Raw genomic sequence first — 26,147 nt, forward strand, 5'->3', positions numbered from 1 at the left:
CTTCTTGGAAGGAAATCTCTTTTAGAAGAAGAGAATTTTGTTCTTATGAAACAAGCTTGGGGATGTGCTATGTTACCTTTTGAATGTTATCTCTCCCATCAAATATTGGCTCTGTTAGGAGAGACTGAAAGTGTTGAGAAAAAGCATACGTAATGGCATCATTATCTTCGACTTCTTGATTTTTATCATCATAGATGTGACTTATGTGATTATACTACCTATAATTGATCATTGATTTGTAAAATAATTTTGTATTACACTCCCCTTCTTTCAGCCATTTCACTCTAGATTTTTTCTTATAAAAAATTTCTTCTTACGCTAATATTTCATCTAGTTTCTTCTTTAGTGCTTATTTATAGGCTTTTAATTCCTCCGTCAATCCTTATTTGATAATGGTATGCTTCACTTCACTCATTGTTTCCTCTACTCTTTTCTTTTCCTAGAAGATGTTGCCGAAATCCTTCACATTCTTGTCCTTTAATTTTTACTTGATGAATTTTAGCCTCTATTGGAAGTGAAACATTATACGACTAGAAATGGATGTTGATTCTTGCCACCATTTTTCCATGTTGGGCATGAAGTTCACATGATGGAGCAAAAAAGCTTCAAAAGGAAAATTCTTATTACGGGGCGAAATTGACCATCCCAAATGAAGAATAGTTGGCCAGTGATCTGAGCCATGATTAGGAAGAATGAAAGTTTCCACGTTGAATTTTTCCAAGAGGAGGGATTCAAAAGAAAGGAAGCGATCCATCCTTGAAGCTACTTGTTTTGATCCACCTCAAATTTTGTTCCAGGTATGGATTCCATTTAATGGATGGATATCTACCAATTTGGAGTCATTAATTAATGAGTTGAAGAGAAAAACCTCTTCTTCTAATATGTGAATGCCTCCTTTTTTTTTCATACAGAGAACATATAAAATTAAAGTCTCCTCATAGGATCCAATGATGAGGGCCAACTAGGCAAGCCACAACTGCGAGGTTAGAGATAAAGGAGCATTTGTCTTGAGGGGAATTGGGACTATAGACATTGGAGGTGAAACCACATTAGGCAGAGCCAATGGTTTCATAATAGGATGACAAGGTTCTAGGTAGGTAAAAGGAGTCTTTGAGGATGACTATGGATGGGTTCTAGAGAATTGATAAGCCCCCTGATACTCTCATAGAACACTGGGTGAGAAGATCACAATTTCACTAGTCAGTATTGACAATTTGTCTTAGACTATCATGCGTATAATTGGTCTCTTGAAGTAGCAGAATATTTGTCTTTTCTTTGGAGAGCTTATTCTTTAGGATTCAATATTTGGATTTTCCATTTAGACATTTGAAATTCCATGATATGAATTTCATCATTGGGAATTATGGATAGGGGTAAGAGATTATTCAGGGGAGTGACTCTACCCAAATTAATTAGAAATTCTCCTAGGTATTGAAGAAGTTGATTGTTGGTTTTGCGATACTTTTTCTTGGGTTATTTGATTGATAACACATTGTCCTAGGGAGCATTATGTTTGATACCCTATGAGGAAGAGGAAAAGGATGGAGAAGAATTGTTACCTTGCATGTGATCTAGATTGATGATAAAACCCTGATGATGAAGATGAGATTTGGCCACCATTTGAATTTGATCTTTTAGGATAGTAGAAAGATGTTTTTTCTTCGATTCCTATGCTATATGATGAAGATCTATGCTCTACAAACCATATATGTGATGTATTCCTCCTCAATTGGTGTTGGGACTTCCTAATTTTCATTATTTCTCTGCAAACTATGCTTGTGATACTGGGGGATTGAGTCTATTTTTTCATTGGACTTTTCCCGTTTGGAAACTTTCTGATAAGGGTGATCACTGGTAGGTGTAGCTTGAGGATTTTCTATCCCTTCCTCCATGTTCTAGATCACTGGGTATCTATATTTTCCTTGATTACCCTGCAAGTTTGAGCCATCCTTGCACTTTTTGGCATCTTTCCTTTTTCCCAACATGGTAATGAATTCATTTTTAGAGGGGGTTTGATTGGCCGACATTTTTCTTGATTTTGGTGACTGGGGTGGCTTGGCAAGGCAGTCTATGAACACGTGGGAATATGCATGAAAATGGTGACATCAGAAAGGTATTTTCTCACAATCTATCGGTTTCTCCTAGAAAATATCCTCATTGCTAAGAAGGATACTTTTCGGCAAGGGTTTGGAAAGGTTTTTGAAATTTCTATGTATCACATGTTAGAAATCCCTACTGCATTATCTAGTTTATTTCACCTACTTGTTTATTCCATTAACAAGTTATTTATTCATATAATACTAAAAATAAACATAAATTCAGCCTTAACTCATATACAGATGAACAACTGAAATACTAGACAAACACACAAGGGACACCGTTATTTTTGGAAAATTGTCCCTAGAAAAGCCCAAAGCGGGAAAACCCGTGCAGAAGTTCTGAGGGTTTTATTATTATGCAGATTTCTTGAGTACAACTAGGGTATCAAGCTGGTTCACCCAACAGAGATTTTTACATGGCAGTAATACCTTTTCTCGGAAGTAGATATTCAGATTCTCAACACTAGTCTGCCCCACGAAAATCCTTTTGACGCTTCTCCAAGGCTCTGTGTCAGCCCTGCTAGAATCTGCATAGCTCTAGAACCTTATGTGTTAGCCTTCTTCCTCTCCGTGTCACCTCTTTGGCCTTCTGCGTCACCCATGCAAGCCCCTCAACCTTGCACAGTCTCTAACTGCCTCTGCATGGCTCCTACTGCCTATGCGTAGCCTCCTCAGTCACTGCGCTGGCCCTCTGGCACTATCCCTGCCTCTCTGTTATGTAATCACTACCCCTCATTGCAACTCAGATCACTTGTTTGAATTTTCTCAGCAAACCCCGCTCCAGAAAATCAAGCTCACTGATCAATCTTGGTGTGTCTCCAACTTACCCTCAAGCCTCCTCTTATACTTTTCCTATTGAGTCTTCAACGATCGAGATTAAGTCCCTAATCAATGGCTAAGATTATATTTTGCTTGATCAATGTCATTTAAAACATTCTCACCTAGTTTTATATTAATACCCATTAATATTTCAATTTTCCTAAGTTTAGACTTAGGAACTCAATTAAAAATATTAATTATTTTAATATCTCTCTAACCGGGTAGAATTTCCCCAAACCATTTATGGGTCTTGGAGATCTCATGTGCTTTAGCCTCTCCACCAATTTTCATGGCTAGAGCACATCCGATGCTAACACAAATCAAAACTCTCTCTTAGCGAGGAATGTGCTCTAGTAATGCTCCACCACTGAACATCACATTGATCCTTTTGCATCTGTACCTGGCTGATGCTTGGCCTGCTGCTCTGCATCCACTACACTGCTACATTCTGTACTGCTACCAATGGCTCTGCCACTGCCACTGCTACATCTGTATTACAACTCCCTCTCAACATGCTGCATCATGATGCCCATAACACATTGCTACACTACTACTCAATTACTGAGAAGTAAGTTACTGATCTACCCAAATACTAACATCCTTGTCAGTCCGGAAGCCTCTTGATGCTGAAGCTACCTCTGCTATTATCTTGTGATCCCTCTGCTACCTCTGCATTGCTGCAAACACCTTTGTGCCTCTCGCACTACTACAACCACCTCTGTGCCTCTCACACTGCTGCAACCCCCACTGCGCTGCTACAAACCTCTGCACTCTATCACTGCCTTGTCGCTTCATCGCATCTTGCTTCTACCTGACATCCGTCATCCTGCTACTGTCATTTGGGGCCCCTGTAGTTGGATATGATCCAAGAGTTTGGGTATCTCAAGGATCATGCCCCCCATATTCTGTAGCCCTCCTGACTACAGCTCGATGTCTCCCCACCTATTCTCTAGAGGTGAATGATCACTCATGGCATAGTCATCATCAATCTCGACTTCTTTCTCCTCCTTAGCCGGAGCTGCCTTGGAGTCAGAAGCTTCTCCCTTGTTCTTCTTCCTAGGACACTGGATTGCATAATGACCCAACTCCCCATAATGGAAGCACTTCACTTTCGAGATGTCCTTATTATTCCTCTTCCCCTGCTATCCCATCGATGCTAGAGCTGCATCCTCCTCCTCTTTCTTGATTCGACCCCCTTTTCTGCTACTCCCCACCTTGGTCAACCATTTGATCTCTTCTTGGCGAAAAGCTACGAACATCTCTTCCCATTGTGGAAGATTAGCTTTGCCCAAAATGCTTTGGACAAATGTCTCCCAATCCTCAGAGACTACATTTAGGGCGGTCTTCACCATGAATTCCTGATTCAGTGTGGCCCCTATGGAAGTAAGTTGGTCCCGAATATCCTACAATCTGAGGAGGTATAAATCTATTTGCTCCCCCTTCTGCATTTGATACGACCACAATTGATTCTCTAATATCATCTTCCGCTGCACGGAAGTGACTTTATATAATATCGTTAAAGTTCCCACATCTCCTTTGTCGTGTTCTTTTCAGCAATATGTGGTATGACATGATCCTTGACCCCATCAAGGATTATACACTTTTCCTTCGCCATTGTATCCTCATACTTCTCATTATTAGATGGGTCTACTTGGATATCCATAATTCTTATGGCCAAGCCCTTGATGTGATGTCTATCCAGAACAGACAGGATCCTGGCCTTCCAGAGGACAAAGTTGGAGGCCTCATCCAACCTGTCCTGATCCCTCATTCCATTCATTATCATCTCCGTGTAGAATTTTCTCTACAAATCAGCTAGCTCACTGATATCATGTAGAAATTTCACCTACAGATCAAACTGATATATGCAGTGTACTAAAGCATAATACTAGATCTACATCTACCATAAACTTTGCGTGAGCTAATCAACCATGAGCAACATCTAGCATGAACACATATAACTGATAAGAAGGAATCAATCACACATAACACAAAATAATTTATCCGGGAAAAGCACCAGCCTAAAACCCCATCTCTGTATTATCAATCAAGTGGAAATCCTCAACAACATACAAAAAGAATCAGCTCAAAAGCTATCCCGCTCTCTCTGTACTCTAATGATGTTGCTCATGGACTACCTAGGCCTGAATATATAGGCTACACAAGTCCTCCAAGCCCCTATTTCCTTGTGCAGTTTTGATTGGGGTCCAATTACATAACATGTGTGAATTGGCCAAATCGTACCTGTTGTCACCTTAGGTCCAAGTACGCAGTACTAGAAGGAATAATATTCCTTCTTCATGCAAGGAATATTCACTAGGAATATCCTAGCAACTGATAGTACACTATCCCTCATCTGATCTCAACTGGGTCTCTGTCTGAACTGCCATGCATCAGTTATCCATGAGTGAATACTTAGTTATCTGAAAATACCAGTTGTCACATGCATGCAAGCATCAACAAACTGAATCTCATTAATTTAACAAACTGTCAAATTAATCTAACTGGACTTGACTAGGTTAAATTAAGTCAACTGATCCTCTCAATATACAACTCATCCTTAATTCCTTAATCAGTGGAGCAAATCAAGGACACATTCCCCAATCAGTGGAGAAATTATTGCATGTTCTCACAAAGACTTCAAGTTTGATTTTCCTTAACTAATTAACTCAAACTGAATTAATTAATTAATTTACAAACTGCTGTTAATATCAAATTCGAATTTTACTTCCTCTTTTAGTCTAGGGACTAACTAAAAATAAGAATCCACACTGAACTGCTAAAAATAGAACTTCCATTTTTAGCACTTCCATTTTTCATTCCCTGTTGCCCAATCTAACACTGATGCCCAAATTGCTATTTTTAGCAGTGTTATTTTTAGCATTTCTATTTTTAGCAATTTCTTGTTGCCAATTTTCAACACTCCGCTCCTCTTCTAGACTCCCTCTGAGTCTTGACTTCCCTCTTGGAAGTTCTCTCCTAGACTCACTCTCAGTCTCGATTTCCTTGCTGGAAATCTTCCCGCCAACTGTCGATCCACTCCTCTCCGATCCTGTTTGCAACGACAACTCAGATTTGGGTTTCTTGGTTAGAAATTCGTCAAGGAAACGAATCCCTCTACCTTGGTTCTATTCCATTAGGTACTGTTTTGCTTCGACAACAACAACACCCCACTAGCTTCATGATCCACAATCTGCCCACATCCCCCTATGCCCCAACCACTGAAGAAACTGAGCCTTTCAACTCTACGCAATCTTGACAAAGGATGAATCACTCCTCTGGCCAACTCCGTCAAGCCTACTTGATTGAGTAGGATGACGTGGATCTTCTTGAGCCTCTTCTGCCTCTCTCTGCCTCTACACTGGCCCTCTCTCTGTCTCGAAATGATGATGCAGGCCCTCTGCGTCACTCCTTCTCTGTTGCTTTCTTCTTAGGAGCAACTCTGTCTCTTGGGACAGCTGCTATTGTTGCATATACTTTTGATTATTCTGATGCCTTCAATCCTCTTGTGATTTGAAATGATCTGATACCATGTTGAAATTTATAAGTCTGACACGTTAGAAATCCCTGCTACATTATATGGTTTATTTCATCTACTTGTTTATTCCATTAACAAGTTATTTATTCATATAAATATTGAAAATAAACACAAATGCAGCCTTAACTCATATACAGATCAACAACTAAAATAATAGACAAACACACAAGGGACACCATTATTTTTGGACAATCATCCCTGGAAAAACCCAATGCGGGAAAACCAATGCAACAGTTCTGAGGGCTTTATTATTATGCATATTTCTTGAGTACAAATAGGGTTCCAAACTGGTTCACCCAACATATATTTTTACACGACAATAACACCTTTTATCAAAAGCAGATATTCAACTTCTCGACACTAGTTTGCTCCACGAAAATCCTTCTGGTGCTTCTCCAAGGCTCTGCATCAGCCCTTCTAGCCTCTGCATATCTCTAGAACCCTTTGCATTAGCCTTCTGCCTCTCTACGTCATCCCTCTGGCATTCCGCGTCACCCACGCAGGCCCCTCACCCTTTGCGTAGTCTCTAGCTACCTCTGCATAGCCTCCTCAGTCACTGTGCTAGCCCTCTAGCACTATCTCTGCCTCTCTTCTATGTACTCACTGCAACTAAAATCACTTGTTCGAATTTTCTCAACAAACCCCTCTCCAGAAAATCGAACTGACTGATCAATCTTGGTGTGTCTCTAACTGACCCTCAAGCCTCTTCTTATACTTTTCTTGTTGAGTCTTCAGCGACTGAGATTAAGTCCCTAATCAACGGCTATGATTATATTTGTCTTGATCCATATCATTTGGAACATTCTCACCCAGTTTTATATTAATACCCATTAATATTTTAATTTTCCTAAGTTTAGACTTAGGAACTCCATTAAAAATATTAATTATTTCAATATCTCTCTAACCGGGTGGAATTCCCCCAAATCATTTTTGGGTCTTGGAGATCTCATGTGCTTTAGTCTCCCTACTAATTTTCATGGATAGATCACATCTGATGCTACCACAAATCAATAAAGATCGCATTTGAAGTTGAAGGTAACATAAAAGGGTGAGTTGTTGTTGGGAGTTCCCCCTCCCAGTGTACATGTTTATGCCTTGTTGAAATGCATTGTTCTGTTACCATTGTTCATTGTACATTGTGAATGAATGTAAATGAAGTAAGGTTGAAAGATAAGAAGTTGGCTATTGTGATAGGTGATTTCACTAAGGCACATAAGCTAGAGGTGTAGCCTAGGAGAAAGTAGTTGAGCACCTCAATACAAAATCTCTCTGATGTCACATGTCGATGACGCAAGTAGTATCAGAGTCCACAATGGTTCCTGTCAACTATAAGGGCATGTAAAAAAAATTGTAAAAACAAATCAACTAAAATTAAGTCATCTATGAAGAAATGCAAATCAACAAATGACAACATAAGTGATCAAATAACAATGAATTGAAAACCTAGATAAATATAAAAAAATAATAATAAATATATTTGTGAGTGCATCTCTTTCAATCTTATTTTGGCCCCATGGGAATGCTGGTATACACAATATAGAAATACATTAACATTTTCAAATAATACTTAGCCAATTATTGCACAGAGACGTATTCTCCAACCTAGTATGATAGAGATGTTATAATGTAATGTTTAACTTTTTGACCAAGTCAAATTACATAAAAATAAATTAATTAATTAATGTGATGTAATGTAAACATTTTAACTATGTCAAAATAAAAAATAAAAAATTACCCTATAAAAATAAATAAAAATATTAATTTTATATAAAGAGAGATAAAAGAATTCAAAGTAAAAAAATTATAATTTTATCTCTAATTACTTACTACTTTTGGGAGGTGTAATTCATTCACTGCATTATACCCCTAATATGAAGGAGATTGGGAAATTCCTCAATTACTCATGATAGAGTTGACTGTGGTATTTCAAAAACAAATATTAATAGTAAAAATGCCTCAACCATAAATAAATAAATAAATAAATCTATACATTCTCATATGAGGAAGATGTGTAGTTCCTTCATTATTTAAAAATACTTTAATGTAGAGTTTAAATAAAATACAAAGATGGATGTAATGTCTCATAGATGGAAAACTTTAAGTTCCAAAAGAGGTTTGCAACCCGGTATTTGATCTCTCTCTGCACTTGACATTCAAGATTGAGTCGAAATAAAAGAATAAAACTAATACAATTTGGAATTGATAAAATTATCTTACTAATGGACATGGATAACCACTAATAATGGGGGAACCTAGAAAAGAAATAATCTAGAAAATATATTAAAATTCTAAAAATAAACAATAACCTAAATTCCCTAAAAGGAAAAAAAAACCCTTGGTAGATCTGGAAAAGGGAAAAATGAAGTGGAGAATAAATTATAAAATTTAAATAGGTTATTGGTATAGGAAAAAAGAGACTAAATATATATCTGTAAAAAAAATAAAACCCTAAACAATATCTAGATAAAAAACAAGTTCTTCAGAAGGTGAGCAAAGCCTGTAGTGGCACTGAAGCCAATTTTCTAGTTGAAGCCTGAAATATCAGACCCTTAAATGCAAGCTATTATGGATTTGGCCTATAGTCTAGCATAGACTTGATTTTAAAGAACTTCGAGGTTTGGAAGTTGCAAGGAGCTTTACAGATTTAACACCTTGACCAAATAGTTACTTTATGGAAACTTTCCTTGAATGCACCTATCTCAAGCAGGCATATTGTATTTGTGGGAGAGGGTTGTAATCAAAGCAGTAAAGAGGAAAGAGAAGTTTCAGGAAGGCTTTGCTTCCATCTAGAACCCCAACTCCCTTCAATTTGAAAGGGAAATGAAACTATGTTGGAACACTAGATCTTGTTCTCCTTCTTGAGAACTAAACCACTAAAACTTTTTATTATCTTTAATATCCAGGCCCCACACGACTAAGAAGAATAAAAACAATGTTGACTCTCCATCCATATACAAAGAGAGCCATGCATGTAATACTAGTCTAATTGATCATGGATATTAGTGGATATTAAGGAATACTTCATTTCATCTTGCTTCATTAAAGAAAATTTAAAAAGAATACCTTCAAAATGAAAGGAATCATTGACAACCACTTGTGGTAGCTCTCTTACTGCAAAGCTACCGCCATCTCGAAATGTATCATCCAACAACCAATAAATATTCAAAACCAATTGGGAAAAAACTCTGCAAACCGAAATAATGTAAATGATAATATTTGTTCAACAACATTTTACTAGGGAAGGCTTTGAGGAAGCAACATAATATTTTGGATATCTTAAATAGTCATACATAGTATTGTAGCATGCAAAACAAAATTGGTAATTCACATAGTCCAAAATAAAGTTAATTATTCCTAGAAGCAAACATGGATACAAATATTTTTTTGGCTTTGTGAATATCAAAACTCATCTCAACTATTCTATTATTGTTTTTTAATGCTATGTCACCCATAGAATACAATACTATTCAAAAAATACAAAGGGAAAGAAAAAATAACCTTTTTTTCAACTAGAGAATGTGATCCAATAATGATAATCAAATATAAAGGTTATCTTAAATGTTGTGCCAAAATTGGTTCATATTTTGTTCATGCCAGGATAATCTATTATAGCTGATTCAAGGATTGGTTGAACTAGACATCAGAATATAAGAGATTGTATAAGATTAAAGATCTGATAGTAAATGGAAACCCACATTTTGACCTCCATATATTAGATTCAAGGATTGGTTGAACTTGACATCAAAATCTAAGGGATTGTATAAGATTAAAGATATGATTGTAAATAGAAACCCACATTTTGATCTCCATATATTATAACAAGTTCAAGGATTGGTTGAACCAGACATCAGAATCTAAGGGATTGTATAAGATTAAAGATCTCACAGTAAACGGAAACCCGCATTTTGATCTCAACCTTTGATAGAAGGTAGTAGAATTGGGATTACTTCTTGCAATGTCAACCTTGGATTTCAATATTAAAGGTGCTTTAACCATGGGAGTCAATAAATTGAACTAACCCTAGGGGTTGGCACTCCCAGAGGAAGAAAGTCAACCTTCCTCTTAGCCCAAAGGCAAGAGAGATGTTGTTGTTATTAATAGACATGTCAACTTTACAAGACTTGATTCTCGGTGAGCAAGATAACAATCATTCCACCCAACCACCCACGCTAAACTCAATTGATAAAACTATTATAAATTTATAATAAAAATAATTTAATTTATTTTAAAAATTCAAATTATAATTTTTTTAATTAAATTTCATTTTGAATATATAAATAGATTGATCATGAATTTTCTCAATCATTGTGTGTAATGTCTGAATGTCCGAAGTTTCAGGTAAACACAAAACCCATTCTCAAGGACACAAATTGTAATGAAGAATCAAAGAGTGTTAGACCAAATATATATGTAGAAAAGAAAAGAATCATAAAATGATTATGACCCTTAGAAATAAATGTGATCATTAATGAAAATCAATTTTTAAATAATTATTAAAAAGGAAATATAGAAATAACTAGAATAAGACAAATTAAAATTAGTCAAATTTGAAAAGGAATTAAATGAAATTGATGAGATAAATCACAAATTGGTCATATTAAGTTTAAATACTACCATTAATTAATATGTACTTTTATTGATTAATAGAATTAAATATTAAAATATTAGTGAAATAATAATAGAAAAATAGAATTAGATTATAATGGAGTAAAATAGATTAAAAGACCAGATTAAGCGAGAGGAGTATAGAGGGAATTAAAGGTAAAAATGAAGTAAAAGAAAGGACACCGGAAAGGGAGAAATATAGGAATATTCTCGTAAACATTGTAGATGGAATATAGAAGAATGAAATAGAAAAGAGTAGGGGGTGGGGAGGGGCAAAGACGAGGGATACCAAATGAAGTTGAAAGAGAAGGACATTAGGATGGGTTAGACCTAATATGAGAATAAGGAGAATTATATTTTGAGGAAAATAAATGGATGCTAAGTTTGCAATTAAGTCTCAACTTATATCCATCTTCTCGATTAAAATTATAAGAGTGTTTTTCAATCTCTAAATCTTTCATGATGATGCATAGAGAACCTGAAAGATGAGGACATTAGGATGGGTTAGAACTAACATTAGAATAAGGAGGATTATATTTGGAGGAAAATAAAAGGACTATAGGTTTGCAAAAATTGCTCAACTTATATCCATATTCACAATTAAAGGTATAGGAGTGCTCTGGAGCTTCCTTGATGATGCCTTTGGTAAAAGCTAATATTTTAGTAAATATTTTATATTGAGGGAGTGTTCAACAATGGTTAAATTAGCTACACGATTATGAAAGGTATCATATCCATATGTTCTTTAAATCGAAGCATCTCTAGTTTGACTTATGTATGACTTACCACAAGAGCAAGAGATCTCAAGGGATCTCATACACTTAGGAGCCATAAGGTTATTTTTTATCTTTCACAAATCTAAAAAGCTATATGAAAGCCTTATAAAGTGAAATAAGATTTTGATATTTTTTCAAAAAAAATGGAAATATAATACTTTGAATATAAAAAAAAACACTCTCAATAAATATATATAAATAAATAAATTGTGTAAATTATCTAATTCAAATTTATAAATTCAACAAACTTAATTAAAAAAAATACTTTAAACCCTATCAATCAATCCTAACATACACTCATTAACCAGGAAAAAATAACGAAAAAACTAGAAAAAAAATATAATATGATTAGAGTGCACATTTTATTTCAAATAAGACATTAAAAATCAAGATTATTTATCAAAGAAACAACTCATTAAAAGTCAAAATAATTAAAAAAAAATACACTAACATAATATCATAAACGTACACATGCGCGAGAATTTTATAACAAATATCAATGATACAAATTATCTTACTCAAACATACAAATCCTAGCGCGCTCTCATTAACGAGGAAAAGGGCAAAAAAATAAATAAATCACTCGAGTTTGCGTTTTATTTCAAACAACTCACGGCAAAATGATTACCAAAGAAACAACTCATTCAAAGCCAATGATTTAAAACAAAACAAAAATGGGTAACACAAGAAACTGTTGAAGTTACATGTGTGCAAATTCTATAACAAAGAGGTTGATCGCGCAATTGGAGTTCGGCAAACGGGACACGAGAGATTTCTCCGCAACCATTTTGAAATGCAGTCTGAATGAAACAGGTGGGAGCATGGTAAACGATGCACAGTATGATTATTGCCATTTCCAGCTTCATTGTCAGGGTCCTCAACATAATTCAAGGCTTCTATGCAAATAGAACATAATGATTTCTCTCCTTCTTCTTCATCTGCCACTTCATTTAATTCAAGCTTTTGACACAGTGTCTCCACTATATTTCTCACTATGTCTTCTTCCATTATTTCATCATTGTCATGATTGTCTGCCCCAGGTAATGGAATATGTTGCCTTCGCCTTTCATCTTCCACCCCCTGTTGTTCAACATACCCTGCAACAATTCCAAATGTCGGTGCCTCAGCTGGCACTGCGCTCTGTACATCATATCCTGCAACAATTCCAAGTATGAGTGCCCCAGCGGGCACTTCCATATGTTCATCATATTCGACAACATTTCCAAAAGCCAATGCCCCAACAGGGACCACCCTCTGTTCATCATATCCGGTAACAATTCCAAAAGTCGGTGGCTCAGCTAGCACCGCCATCTGTTCATCATATTCGGCGACAAATCCAAAAGTCGGTGTCCCAGCGTGCACCACCATTTGTTCATCATATCCCACCACAAATCCAAACGTCGGTGCCCCAGCTCGCACCACCATCTGTTCATCATATCCGGCGACAATTCCAAAAGTCGGTGCCCCAGCTGGCACAACCATCTGTTCATCATATCCGGCGACAATTCCAAAAGCCGGTGCCCCAGCTGGAACCGCCATCTGTTCATCATATCCGGCGACAATTCCAAAAGCCGGTGCCCCCGCTGGAACTGCGATCTGTTCATCATATCTGGCGACAATTCCAAAATTCGGTGCCCCAGCTCGCACTACCATCTGTTCATCGTATTCGGCGACAAATCCAAACGCCGGTGCCCCAGTTGGCACCGGGATTTGTTCATCGTATCCGACGACAAATCCAAAAGTCGGTGCCCCAGCAGGCACCGCCATATGTTCATCGTATCTGGTGACAAATCCAAAAGTCGGTGCTCCCGCTAGCACTGCCATCTGTTCATCGTATCCGGCGACAATTCCAAATGTCGGTGCCCCAGCTGGTACTGCCCTTTGTTCATCATATCTGGGAACAATTCCAAAAACTGGTGCCCCAGCTGGCACTGCCATCTGTGCATCATATCTGGGAACAATTCCAAAAGTCGGTGCCCCAGCTCTTACCGCCATCTGTTCATCATATCCAGCAACAATTCCAAAAACGAGTGCCCCTATCGGCACCTCTATCTGTTCATCATGCCCTGCAACAATTCCAAATGAGGGAACCCCAAGTGGCACCACCCTCTGTTCATTGTTGCCTGCTCGTCCTTCCATATTTTCCTCGTCAGCTGACTCGGCGAGACCCCACTTACTATTAATGGCTCGTCACCCACCTGCGCCTTTCTGTACCTTCTATAACTGCACTGCGTACCAACTGCAACACAAAATATTAATCGCACTTGAGTATGAGTTCATTGACACGCGCCATACAAGTTCATATATATAACTTTGTAAGTGATTGGAACCGATAGATATTTCGTGACAATGTGATATTTGGTGATGTCGGCCGGTGTGCATCCAAAGCACCCCTCATGATCCACAAATGCTACGGCCCAATCAGAACTGACCCTCTTCCGCACACATCTGGCGGTCCCGGTCCCGATCCCGGCCCCGGCTTCCTCGTGATGGTTTGGCCATTTTCTTCATGAACTAAATTTTTTATTAATATTGGTGTGTAAAAGGGACATTTACCGTTGATAAGTTAGCCTTATAACTACTCTAATGTGGCGTGCTTTTTATAACTACTCTAATGAGGGACGATTAGTAGTTTATTAGAGATATAATGGAGCAGGTTTGAAAAACATTGAAATGATTCCCATTTAATTTAGGAAATAAATCATTTAACTATAATTAAAACATAATTTACGAAATAAAATTTAAATTATATATATATATATATATATATATATAAATATAGTCTTTATTTTATTTGAATTGAACCGGGGTTTTATTTTTTTAATATTTTATTTTAAGTATCTTAATTAAACTTTAATTAACACTAATTTAAAGATGGTTCACATTATTTATTAAATATGATTAAAACTTTTATAAAATAATAATAATAATTTGAAATTTATTTATATTATTAACTTTTTAATTATTTATCTATTTATATAATATTATTAAATAAATTATTTAAATATGTCAAATATATTTTATAAGATTTATAGTATATTAAAAAACATAATTTAATAATTTTAGTTTTTTTACTAATCTAGAATTTATAGGTAATGTGTATTTTGATTCCTTAATCTATAAGTAAATATAATCGTCTTTCAAGATGACAATCTATCCCTCCAGGATGCATTCGAGGCTCTCGACAACATATTCATCTTATCAAAATATATGCTCTTGTTCAAGGTCGTTTTGAATTCTGGCAACACTTGGATCTTTGTGGTATTTTGAAAATTAGATCTGTTATCATTGCAAGTGACTTGAATCTCACCACTTTTGGTGAGGAGTGTTGGGGGTAGCGATGCAAATTGGATTCCATGAGCTCTTTCTTCAAAAATGTTTTCAAGGAGAACTCCCTAGTGGATATTCGCCCCTCACCCCTCGCTCTGACATGGAAGAATGGTTGTTCTGGTCCTAGCTTGATAGGAAAACGACTAGACATATTTCTAGTCCATGAAAATCTCCTCAAACAACTTGGGTATATGTGCTCGTGGATTTCTCCTGAGACGTTGTCAAACCATGCTCCAATCTTCCTACAATGGTAGGGCGATCGTATATGGGAAGGAATTCCCTTTAAATTTAACCACTCATGGTTAGCTGAACTAAACTTCTGTCAACTCGTTCAAAATTCTTAGTCTATGGATCATACTTGTGAGGAGAAATTTTGGAATGGAGGTAGTCATGCTTAAACTCGGTTTTCTCAAACAAAGAGTCTGGAAAAGGGATCGGCTTCTAGATCACCAGAAATGTTTCATTCGCTCACCTTATGTTCGTCAATGATGTGTTATTGCTTGGACAGGTCTCTTTGAATCAATGGAAGAATCTCTTCCATATTTGTTACTGGAATAATTCACCCGAGGGTATGGGTTAAGCACCCCAACAGAGCAGAGGGCATACACCAATAAGAAGCAAACAAACAAGCAACCTTAATACATAAACTACTAAAGTAGGAAGAAGAAGTATTACCAAAAGGTCCTACGTTTGAGGTCGTTCCCACAGTGTCCAAACCCTATGCTTCCTCCAATGCTTCAAAACTTGCAACTTATTCAATAAAAGCACATATACCAGCAGTAGTTGAAAGCATGTTCATGATATAAATGTTAGATCATATAATCATATGAGTATAAAACATGAAATCATACATTAGTTAGATTAAAACATTAATTAAAGCATTAAGATCATAACATCAGGAACAAGACATAGCTTCTTTATTGATGACTTCAAAAGAATGTGGAAGAATACAAACTCATTCGTCCGTGCTCCAAGCAAAACCTTCCTCCGGATCTGTCCAGCCTAAGCCTCAACAATCCTCTTTCAAATGCATACACATGGATGCCATATAAAGGAGATGGACATCACAATGAGGAAACAGGGGTTTCCTATAGCTGGGAGTGCAGGAGGCACAAGGATAAATCAAAGTTGATCAGGGACAAGTTGGATATATTGTTAATATCCTATCTTTCTCTCCCCTTAAGCCTTCCCCATGAGGTGTATTTATATCACCTCAAAACAGTTTTTTCATTTGGGATACAGTTAGGCCATGGGCTCCTATAGGTAGGCTTCCGGTGTAACCCGTAAACCCATCCAAAAAAATATGGATTTTATATTTTTTCATATTTTAAATCATATACACGGGTTGCGTATAGTTGAACCCGTGTGTGCACGTGTTTTTTGCAGGGCAGAGTCGCGTATGGAATTTAAAATAATATTTTTTAATATTTGGACCAAGTCTGAAGGGAAAGGGTTTCCCAAGGTCATGAATCAGAGCATCAAGTATACAAAAGTGGTAAATGATGCTATAACAATATCATCTCAAATTTTGGAGTGGCGTCAGATTTATTCATGAATAACCTAAAATATGTTCTTGTCTATGCTCCCTCCAAGATGGACACAATTGTTGAAATTGCTAACACTTTTGGGGTTGCTACGTCTTTGTGTGAGTTGGGTTTCTCTTATCTCAGCTTCAAGTCGAAACCTAACAGATATGGTGATGGGCCTCTAAATTAGACATAAATTAAGGCCCACTGGACCATCCTTCAGTACATTAAACCTCTTTTTTTGCATTAGATAATGTATTTTTAACTTTAATATGTTCATTAGGAAGGTTTATAAATAATTGCATATTTGTGCCGAATATTATTTATTTTTGTGGAATATTATAAGAATATTGGGTAGATTATGGAGATTTGGAGGAGGAAATAATTTACGGACTTGCGCCCTACTACAGGAGGATCAATATTAAATAATAAATCAACAAGATATTCTGTAATTATGGCACAGATTGTGGAGCTCCAATGATTGAGAAAATCTAGGGATGTGTTCTTTGTCGTTTAATGCAGATTCCTAGTATTGGGAACCTGATCCACTTATCAAGGGATTTTGGTGGGGAAATATTCCTCCTTTCATGGGGAATGATTCCTAATCATTTTGTATAAGTAACAAGTTGAATTTTCCTCTAGGTGTGGATTTTTATTAGTCTTCTTGTGGGGAGAACTTGTATTTTTGCAGCTCCATTATAATTTCTTGCAGGGATGTAATTGTATTGATGGAAATAATGAATATTGGTGACATTCTCAGCTTCTAGATCTTGGTCTCCTTCATAAGACTCTGAGTTTCCTTGGGCTTGGCCATCCCAGGAGCCTCAGAGCCCTTTTGTATCATCTTCTTTTCTTCTTTTCACTTCTTATTCACATGCATCTCTTGTTCTTGTGTTTTTTCTGTTTATGCATTTAGTGTTAATGCTTTCTTGTTGTAGGATTGGGTTAAATGGTTGAAGTAAGTTATTTTGCCGGATCACAAGCATCATTTCATCCTTGGAACTGCTTTGGAAGTTCATAGTAATCATTGAGCTACTTGGATTAGTTTTCTTATTCCCAAATATAGATTTCTGGAACTCCTTTGTGGCAAATAACAATAAATTTATGCTATTTTTTAGAGCATGCTAATGATCTTTAATTGATTTGGTTCCAATTTCATCACATCAAAAAATAATTCTAGTTAATAAAAAAAATTACCCTATTGCATTTGCACTTGATTAGGTTAGCCATTTGATAGATTTACTAGCTCACTAGTTCTTGAATTTCCAGATTTTAGACTAGTAATTTTCTGCCATTTTTTAGCATGGGTTAACATAAGTATTTTTGAGTGATTCCACTTGTAATGGACACCTAAGACACCCTAGTCAATAAAAAAATTTGTCTCATCCAATTTGGATTTGATTTGCTTCGTCATTCGATGAATTATAACTCCTTGTATTAAATCTGTAACATCTTTTAGTTTCATGTAGTAGCCTTGAATTTTCCTCTAGGTGTGGATTTTTATTAGTCTTCTTGTGGGGAGAACTTGTATTTTTGCAGCTCCATTATAATTTCTTGCAGGGATGTAATTGTACTGATGGAAATAATGAATATTGGTGAAACAAAGTTAGACATATGTCATATATCTCCCCTTTTGTGTAATATCATATAGCATGATAAAGCACCCAAGTACATTTACAATTTGGGCTAGAATATTTGGATCCCAATACTCATGAGGAACTAAATATAGTGTGATCCAGATTGACAAATAGGAGAAATATTATTTCTCAGGGTTGAACCGAGGGTTTCATAAAGAGCCTAGTTGAGTTCATGAAGTAAGGACCTTCCTAGAAGATATTATCACTATCTACCACGTTATTAAAAATAACTATGAAAAGTCACTTGGAGCCTAGCTTGAGCTCCACCTCTCCTTTAATAGTCTAGTTCTTTTTTATGTATTTGATCAAAAGCTTTTTTGAGGGCTAAGGTCCAATGAACTTACAAATTATTGCATGCTCCTTTATATGCTCCATTGTGGTGCCTATCTTAAGGGAGGGTATCTCCAAATGAAGTGGTGCTTATGCTTGCAGACGACAAGGCTTGACTGATTGTGTTGTCTTTCTTGTAGGATTTGAGGATGAAGTTGTGACCTGTTGCTTGTGCTGGTTTGAGGTCATGGTTTTCTTACTGAGAGTTTTGTTTGCTGCTTCTTTATCAATTACAATGTTAGATCTATGAACCAGTTACCGAGAAGATCACATTGTAACCACATTCCTGAAAGAGGGGCCACTAGCCCCCATCCCCTTGGGGGTGCCATGGGAGTGTAAGCAGTCAGTGTGAAGGGAAATTATGTTAGAACCCTAGGTAGTTAGAGTTGTAGGATGCAAATTTTTATGTAGTAAATGTTTTCCTTTACAAGCTAGATTATTGTAAGAAGAATTAATGTTATTCCCATGATCATGTATAATATTCCAATGGGAAAGACATACAAAATGTTAAAAAACCCATGGGAAAAGACAAACATTTTAGCAATACATTTACTACTTGTCTTAATTCTCGTGCTTTCAAATGCCATGTTTCTATCTCCCCACAGAGGGTAAAAGTTTTAGTCATAAGGCAAAAATACCGCTTATGATAATAGTGGAAGGTAAGAGGGGAAGGAGGAGGGAGAATCATTAATTGATGTGAGAAAAATCCCTTGGTAAAATTAATTGGCACAACCCAATAATATGGCCTAGATACCTAAAATACCCCCACATCAAATTTTCCTAGATGTTGATGAGATTAATGGAGTAATAAAATACCAAGAAGGCCCCATCTCCCTATCTAATGCCATTAATGAAGTATCTAATGATTATTTATTTGTTGTGTCATATTTGTGTATGCATTATGTTTCTATAATACTTTCTCAAGTCTCCCAAGGAAATCGTGGATTCAATTAGATGTATATCTAGTCTAGTTCTTCTATCCATTACTTAGGAACCAAAAGGATGGGGTATTTTATAGTATTAAGTAGAAATTTGTATTTGGAGTGAGAGTGGTCCTTTCCAATAAGGAATGTAATAGATTAACAAAGGAAGTTGAGTAATTTTTTAAGCGAAAAGTCAGCTCCTTAGCAGATAACACTCATACCTCAATTAAGTTGTATGGATCAATTGTAGATCCTTTATTTTTACCTACATATGTACGTGATAAGTTTGTATTAATAGGGGTGGGTAGAAATGTTTTCTATTTAAACTAACAACGATTCCCAAGAAGAAGAGACATGCTATTATAATGCATTTTGGATGTAAGAGAACTATTTAAACAAACAAGAGTTACCTTAGAGTATACCAAGGATTTGAATAAATGCAAATTGTCACCATTGGAAGCTTTACCTCATTATGACCATGAGTTTCTCTTCCATACTCTCATAAAAGCTCAAGTCTAGACACCAAATGGATGATGACCAACACCTAGAGAAATAAGGTCATAAATGAGGAAAATGTTGAATTGGCTTATTGATTAAGAAAGACAATCTTTGGCCCTAAAAAGAGGATAGTCTTATTGAAATTGATGATAGTGATGATCACGATTAGGATGATTTTGAATATAGAATAATAGATGAAGGAAGTTGACTTATTTTTCCTATTACTTCATCCATGTCCACCCCTATTGAAATTAGGAATCCTACATGAAAAACCTTGATTCAATACTATTATTATTGTTATTATTTCCAATATAAAAAAACCCAACTTTAATTATTTATTTATTGCAAAACTTTCTTCTGACTCAATTTATAATTATATTGCATCAATGAGGATTTTTTTTTTGAAAACAACCCCTCTTCCAACTCAATATACATAAGATATTATTGTGAGCAACACTCCTAAGATATTTACAGGTACCAAAGTTATCTTTTATCATCCCCACGGGGGAGATAAAATTAAGTGAAACAATTCCACCCCTAATGTTTTTGTTGGAAAATCCTATAGTGGTGTTGAAGGAGGTGATGGTGAAGTTCAAAGATACCCAAAAAAATAAGAGATAAAGAAAACATGTGTCAAGCACCAATATTTCTTCCATTTGGATATAGATGCCACCAAAATTACAAAATTGTTCTCAAGCATAATTACCCACCTCTTACATAAGAACCCATAAATTCCAAGGCCAATATTCTTGAAAAAATAAAACCCAATGAAAAGACATGGGAAACCTTTGATTGGGTCACTGTTAAACACAAAGTTGAAATCATTCTTTGAAATGGGGACTTTGAAGCTAGGATAATACATGATGTTTAGTATGATAGTGCCAATAGGTTCATTGTGGTTTGGTATAAATTTAGAGGCAACTTAGAAGGTAAGAAATCAAATTGATGTGTTGAGATGAAAATACACTCAAGTTGTATACCTCAACATAATGATAACCCACTTGCAAAAGGATAAAGTACAAGAGCACATTGATAATATCATAGCATTAGAGGAGGTTATATACAATACTCAAATTGAATTAGTTTACCACATATATTTCTTTAAAGCCCATCCAATGTTGATAACCTAGTTATTCAACAAAAAATCACAACATCAACATCTTCAGATACTAGTCAAAGGAGATTCTCTTTGTGCCCTAACTACTCCTGCAACTTGGAAAACCTCAGTTCATTATATATAATCCTCATGCCCCTTTTAATATTGATATATTTTCTTGTTTTTTTTGTACCCAAGCACTCTCATTGATCCCTAACTACGTTACTATCTTGTATCCAACTATAGAACCATCTAAAACTAATATGTTGTTCTGATCATACTTACGAAAATGGAAGACTGATTTAGATAAACATAAGATGGATATTATTAAATGAACTTGGACATATCATAAAAATTCAACTTCACTTGTGGCTTCTTTCCTTCCACACAAGTGAATATTCCAAATTTACATAACCCTTAAGGATTATGTTTCCAACATTCCCCACCTTAATTCGAAGGGGCATTTGTGAGTCCAAGAAGAGGATGAAATATGGAGGTGGATAGTAACATGGATAGATGTTCTCTCTAAATATGGTGGTTTAAGTAATACTACAAATTGATGGGTAGAAGTAGTTGAAGTCTTATTCTAATGGTGGTTTAAGGCTGACCACCAACTCGAGAACTTGTTATAAAGTTGTTCTTAGAACCGTTCCAAATTTGGCTAGAAATTGATGTCTTCTACGAAATGGAAGTGCACTCTATTGATGGTTTAAAGATAACCACACTTTGTTGAAATGATGGTTTGAATATGACCATAAATTATTTTATGGCATATGCAATAAGTCTTCTACTAAGTGGTCGGTTAAGGAGGACCACAAACCAAATGGTGATTTTGGGATGGCCACAAACCAGATCATGCTCATGGAACATGAGTATGTCTTTGGCTACAACTATGAATCTAGCTCTAGGCTCTAGTAGTTGATTATGGTTTTGTAAGTGGCTTAGGCTCATTTGATATGAATATGAAACTAGTAGTTGGCTATTGATTCCCTCCTATTAAACATAGGGTGATAAGATGAAAATAACTCCACTACAATATGTGTCAATACTTAAGAATGAATTCTAAGATATACCTAATATATATCCTTGGTTGTTGAAGAATATTGCCAAGAAGAAATCCATCCAAGGTGGGAGTATTGTGTCTCGAACAACTGTTTGGATGATGAGTATGCTTTCCACAATTCTCATGAGAATTCCACAATTCTCATGAGTCATGGTCTCGGTATTTGTCACTTGGAATCTCTATAAGAATAATTTTTGTGTGGGTTTTCCTCTCAAAGAGTGAGATGTTTTGGCCTTGGCAGAAAACCAACATCTTGTGTTCTTGTCTCTTTGTTTTTGGTAACTATTTGATGAATATAAGATGACACACTTCAATAATAACAAGTGAAGATTGTGCTAAGAATAAAAGTTAAAATACCTCACAAATAATTATCATGACTAGAAGAATCTCATTAACTTCAAGTGCCCTCGATTCTTGAACGGATAATAAGATGTATAATGGCTTAACTTGACATTATACTCCTCACAGAACTTGATGATTATATGGGATTTGAAGGCCTGAGCATTGTCTACTATAATCCTTCTCGGACATCTAAATCTAGAGAAAACATCTTCTATAAATTGAATTACCACAGTGTGTGTATCTTGTCTTGTTGGAATATCCTCAATCCATTTTTTGAAGTAATCCGTGGTAGTCAGAATTCACATGTGTTGATCTGAGGATGTTGGGTGGATTTCTCCTATGAAGTCTAATCCCCATTGTTGAAATGGGTTTCTACTGAGATAGGCTTGAGAGGTAATGAAAATAGCTTAGCTTTTCCTTAAAAAATATGACACTAGAAACAAGCTACTACTTCCTTATGAACATCTGAAAACAATGTCGGCCAATAAAAAACTGCCCTAAGGATCTTGTTTGTTGTCGCTTTCCAATAATGGTTTTCTCCACAAACACCCTGGTGAAATTTTTTTACCATCTTCTTTGCTTCATCTTCATCAAACAGTTGAGGGGAATTCCCAATGGAAATTTCCAATATAAATACCCATCAAGACAATAATACTTAATTGCTTTCATTTTTAGCAATCTTACTTTGGTTTTGGTTGTCCTTAGTGGAGCTTCCAAATTATTTAGAATGTAGATTATATCATTGTACCATGAACTTTGCTTTAGTTCATCAGACATTCCTAAGTTCATCCTATCATCTGTGTCATTCAAACAAATAGATAAGAAATCCATGCGAAGGGAATCAACACTTATTTCTGTCCTTAGAGTTTCTAAGCCCTGGCCTTTAATTAGTTTTGTTGGCTTGATCTCCAAATCATATTCTAGTAGCTTAGAAATCCATTTATCTCTTCTTCTGTCACTATCAGGTTGACTTAAGATATATTTCACTACACTATTAGGGACAAAAGATTTAACATGAGAATGCAAAATATAAACTCTAAAATCCTTCAATGTCTTAACAAGTGCAAATGATTGCTTCTCCATGGTGTTGTACTTTAATTTTTCATCCCTTAATGTTATGTTGAAGAAAGAAATAGGTTGCTCCTAGTTATCACTGTTTTTCTGCAATAATACTCCAGAGATAGTATGTTCAGATGCAAATTAAAAAATCAGGAATTCCTTTCCAAAATCTGGGCTTATTAAAATAGGAGTTTATGCTGATGCATGCTTAATTCCCTCAAACACTTCTCAAGCTAGAAAAATCCATTTAATTTTGCTACCCTTTTTCAACATATTGGTAATTTCCTTTACAATTTTTGCAAAATTCGGAACAAGCCTCCTCAGAAAATTAAATTTACCTAGGAAAGATTGTATTTCCTTTTTTACTTCTAGGAAATTCTAACTTTTTGATTGTTGCAACTTTGTCTGAATCAATTCTGATTCCATATTTGGAAACTATGTGACCCAATATTCTACCCTCCTACATAGCAAAGTGTGTTTTTTTTGGATTGAGAGAAATGCCAAATTTTCTGCATTTAAGGAAATCTTCTTGAGATGTTTAAGGTGAGTTGAATCTGATGATGAATTTTTTTTATGCCATCAAGATAAATCACTACAAACTTATATTTTTTGTTCGTGAATGCTATGTCCATCACTCTTTGAAATGTTTCTCTGAGATTCATCAAACTAAAAGGAATTTTAGAGTACATGAAGGTGCCCCATGGTGTAGTGAATGTTTTCTTGTCTTGATCTCTCAGATTCACCAATATTTGGTTGTATCTGGAAAAACCACCAAGCATGGAAATTCTCTCATCTCCAACCACTTTCTACAATACATATTCCATCTTTGGTAACAAATAATTGTCCTTCGAAGAAACTTTGTTCATATTTTTGAAATCCACTCAAAGTTTGATTTATCCACTATTTTTTCTAACCATCACCAGATTGGTAATCTAATTAGAAAACCTTAATGGCACAATAATATTTGTATCAAGTAATATTTCAACCTCCTTTTCTATTAATGGTAACAACTTTGGATTGATCCTTTTTAGCTTCTACTTAAGAGGTTTCTCATTATCGCTGAGCAGAATAGTGTACTGAATAATGTTCTTCTCATAAACCTTTAAATATTCATACCTCCAGGAAAACACATCTGAAAATTCCTTCAACAATTTTGCATATTGTTGCTTCTGCTCTATCTTTAAAGAATTAGACACCTTAACAAACTTAGGATCAACCTCTGTTCCTAAATTATAATCTTCCAACTCCTTATCACTTAGTCAAATCCTAGGTTTTACAACTACATCATTGTTATCAAATAATCTTTCTAGAGGAACCAAACCCCTTGGAATAAAATTGTTTCTTAGCTAAATAATTTCTTGTCCAGCTATAACATTCATTAAAACATCTCATTCTGAATTTAAATCTATTTCTACATCCCCATTCTGATCAACTAGGGTATTTGAAAATCATCAACCATATCTAAGAATCTACAGACCCGTTGATCATATTCAAAAATATGCCAGTGCTTGATGTTGTCTGGGATAGAGGGTTCGTGCTTTACATTAATTTCATATTTTATATTTGGATGAATGAGGATTTTAAAAGCACTGGCGAAAGTAGCTAATGAGTCTTCTATTGTATTTTCTTCTCTATGAACAATAGATATTTTATGTTCTAAAAAGAAATTTTCAAACATATCCCATAACTCATTTCGATAAGCTCTTATCCTTGGATGTTTGGTTTGATGTACACCCAAGAATTGCTTCACTACCAACTCTAAATATATGAAGACATAAATCCTCCTTACTTTTTTCTATCTCATCAGATTTAGTCCAATGATGAGAGCTTCGTATTCTGTAATGTTATTGGAGGATTCAATGTACAACTTGAAATAATACAACTAACTAGTAAGATCTGGAGGAATAATCCAGATACCTGCCCTCGAACCATCTTTGCAAGTGGAACCATAAAAGTGTGGTGGTTTGGTTGCAGGTGTAAGGGATGATCATTTAAATCCAGAAATGATTTCCTCAAGCGCAGGTGGAAATTCTTCTTCAATCTCCCTTGGGGTTTCAATATTTCGCCTCCAAACTTGGATATTCTACTAAAATCCGCAAATTAGCATAACTTCACTTACCCCAGACCCGAAAGGAAACTAGCGCCGCCATTCATAAACTTCTCACGTTCATCTTTCTCCTAACCTTTATCATGTTTATTCTCCACCATCGATCCTCTTTCTCTAATTCGAAGGTTGGCGCTTTCCCTACTCACAAACTAGCTGGGCGATATCCAACGTTTATCAAGCCCGCTTGATCCAATGGTTGACGCTTAATATCACGTGGAATTCTTGTCGATGTTTATCAAGCCAAGAGCATGTGAGAAAATCAGTTTCTCCATGCTATGTGTTTGTTGCTGAATGGAATCGCATGACTATCCCAAAATACCACTTACCTCCTTGAGCCCGCGCGAAAACAATTTTTGCCTATGAAAACTTCTTTACTCTTCGGTTTAACTCTGGCGCTTG

This window comes from Pinus tabuliformis, chromosome 7 (genome assembly GCF_031772625.1).
Source record: "Pinus tabuliformis cultivar Carrire ecotype Pingquan chromosome 7, CPIR1, whole genome shotgun sequence".
Lineage (NCBI taxonomy): Eukaryota > Viridiplantae > Streptophyta > Pinopsida > Pinales > Pinaceae > Pinus > Pinus tabuliformis.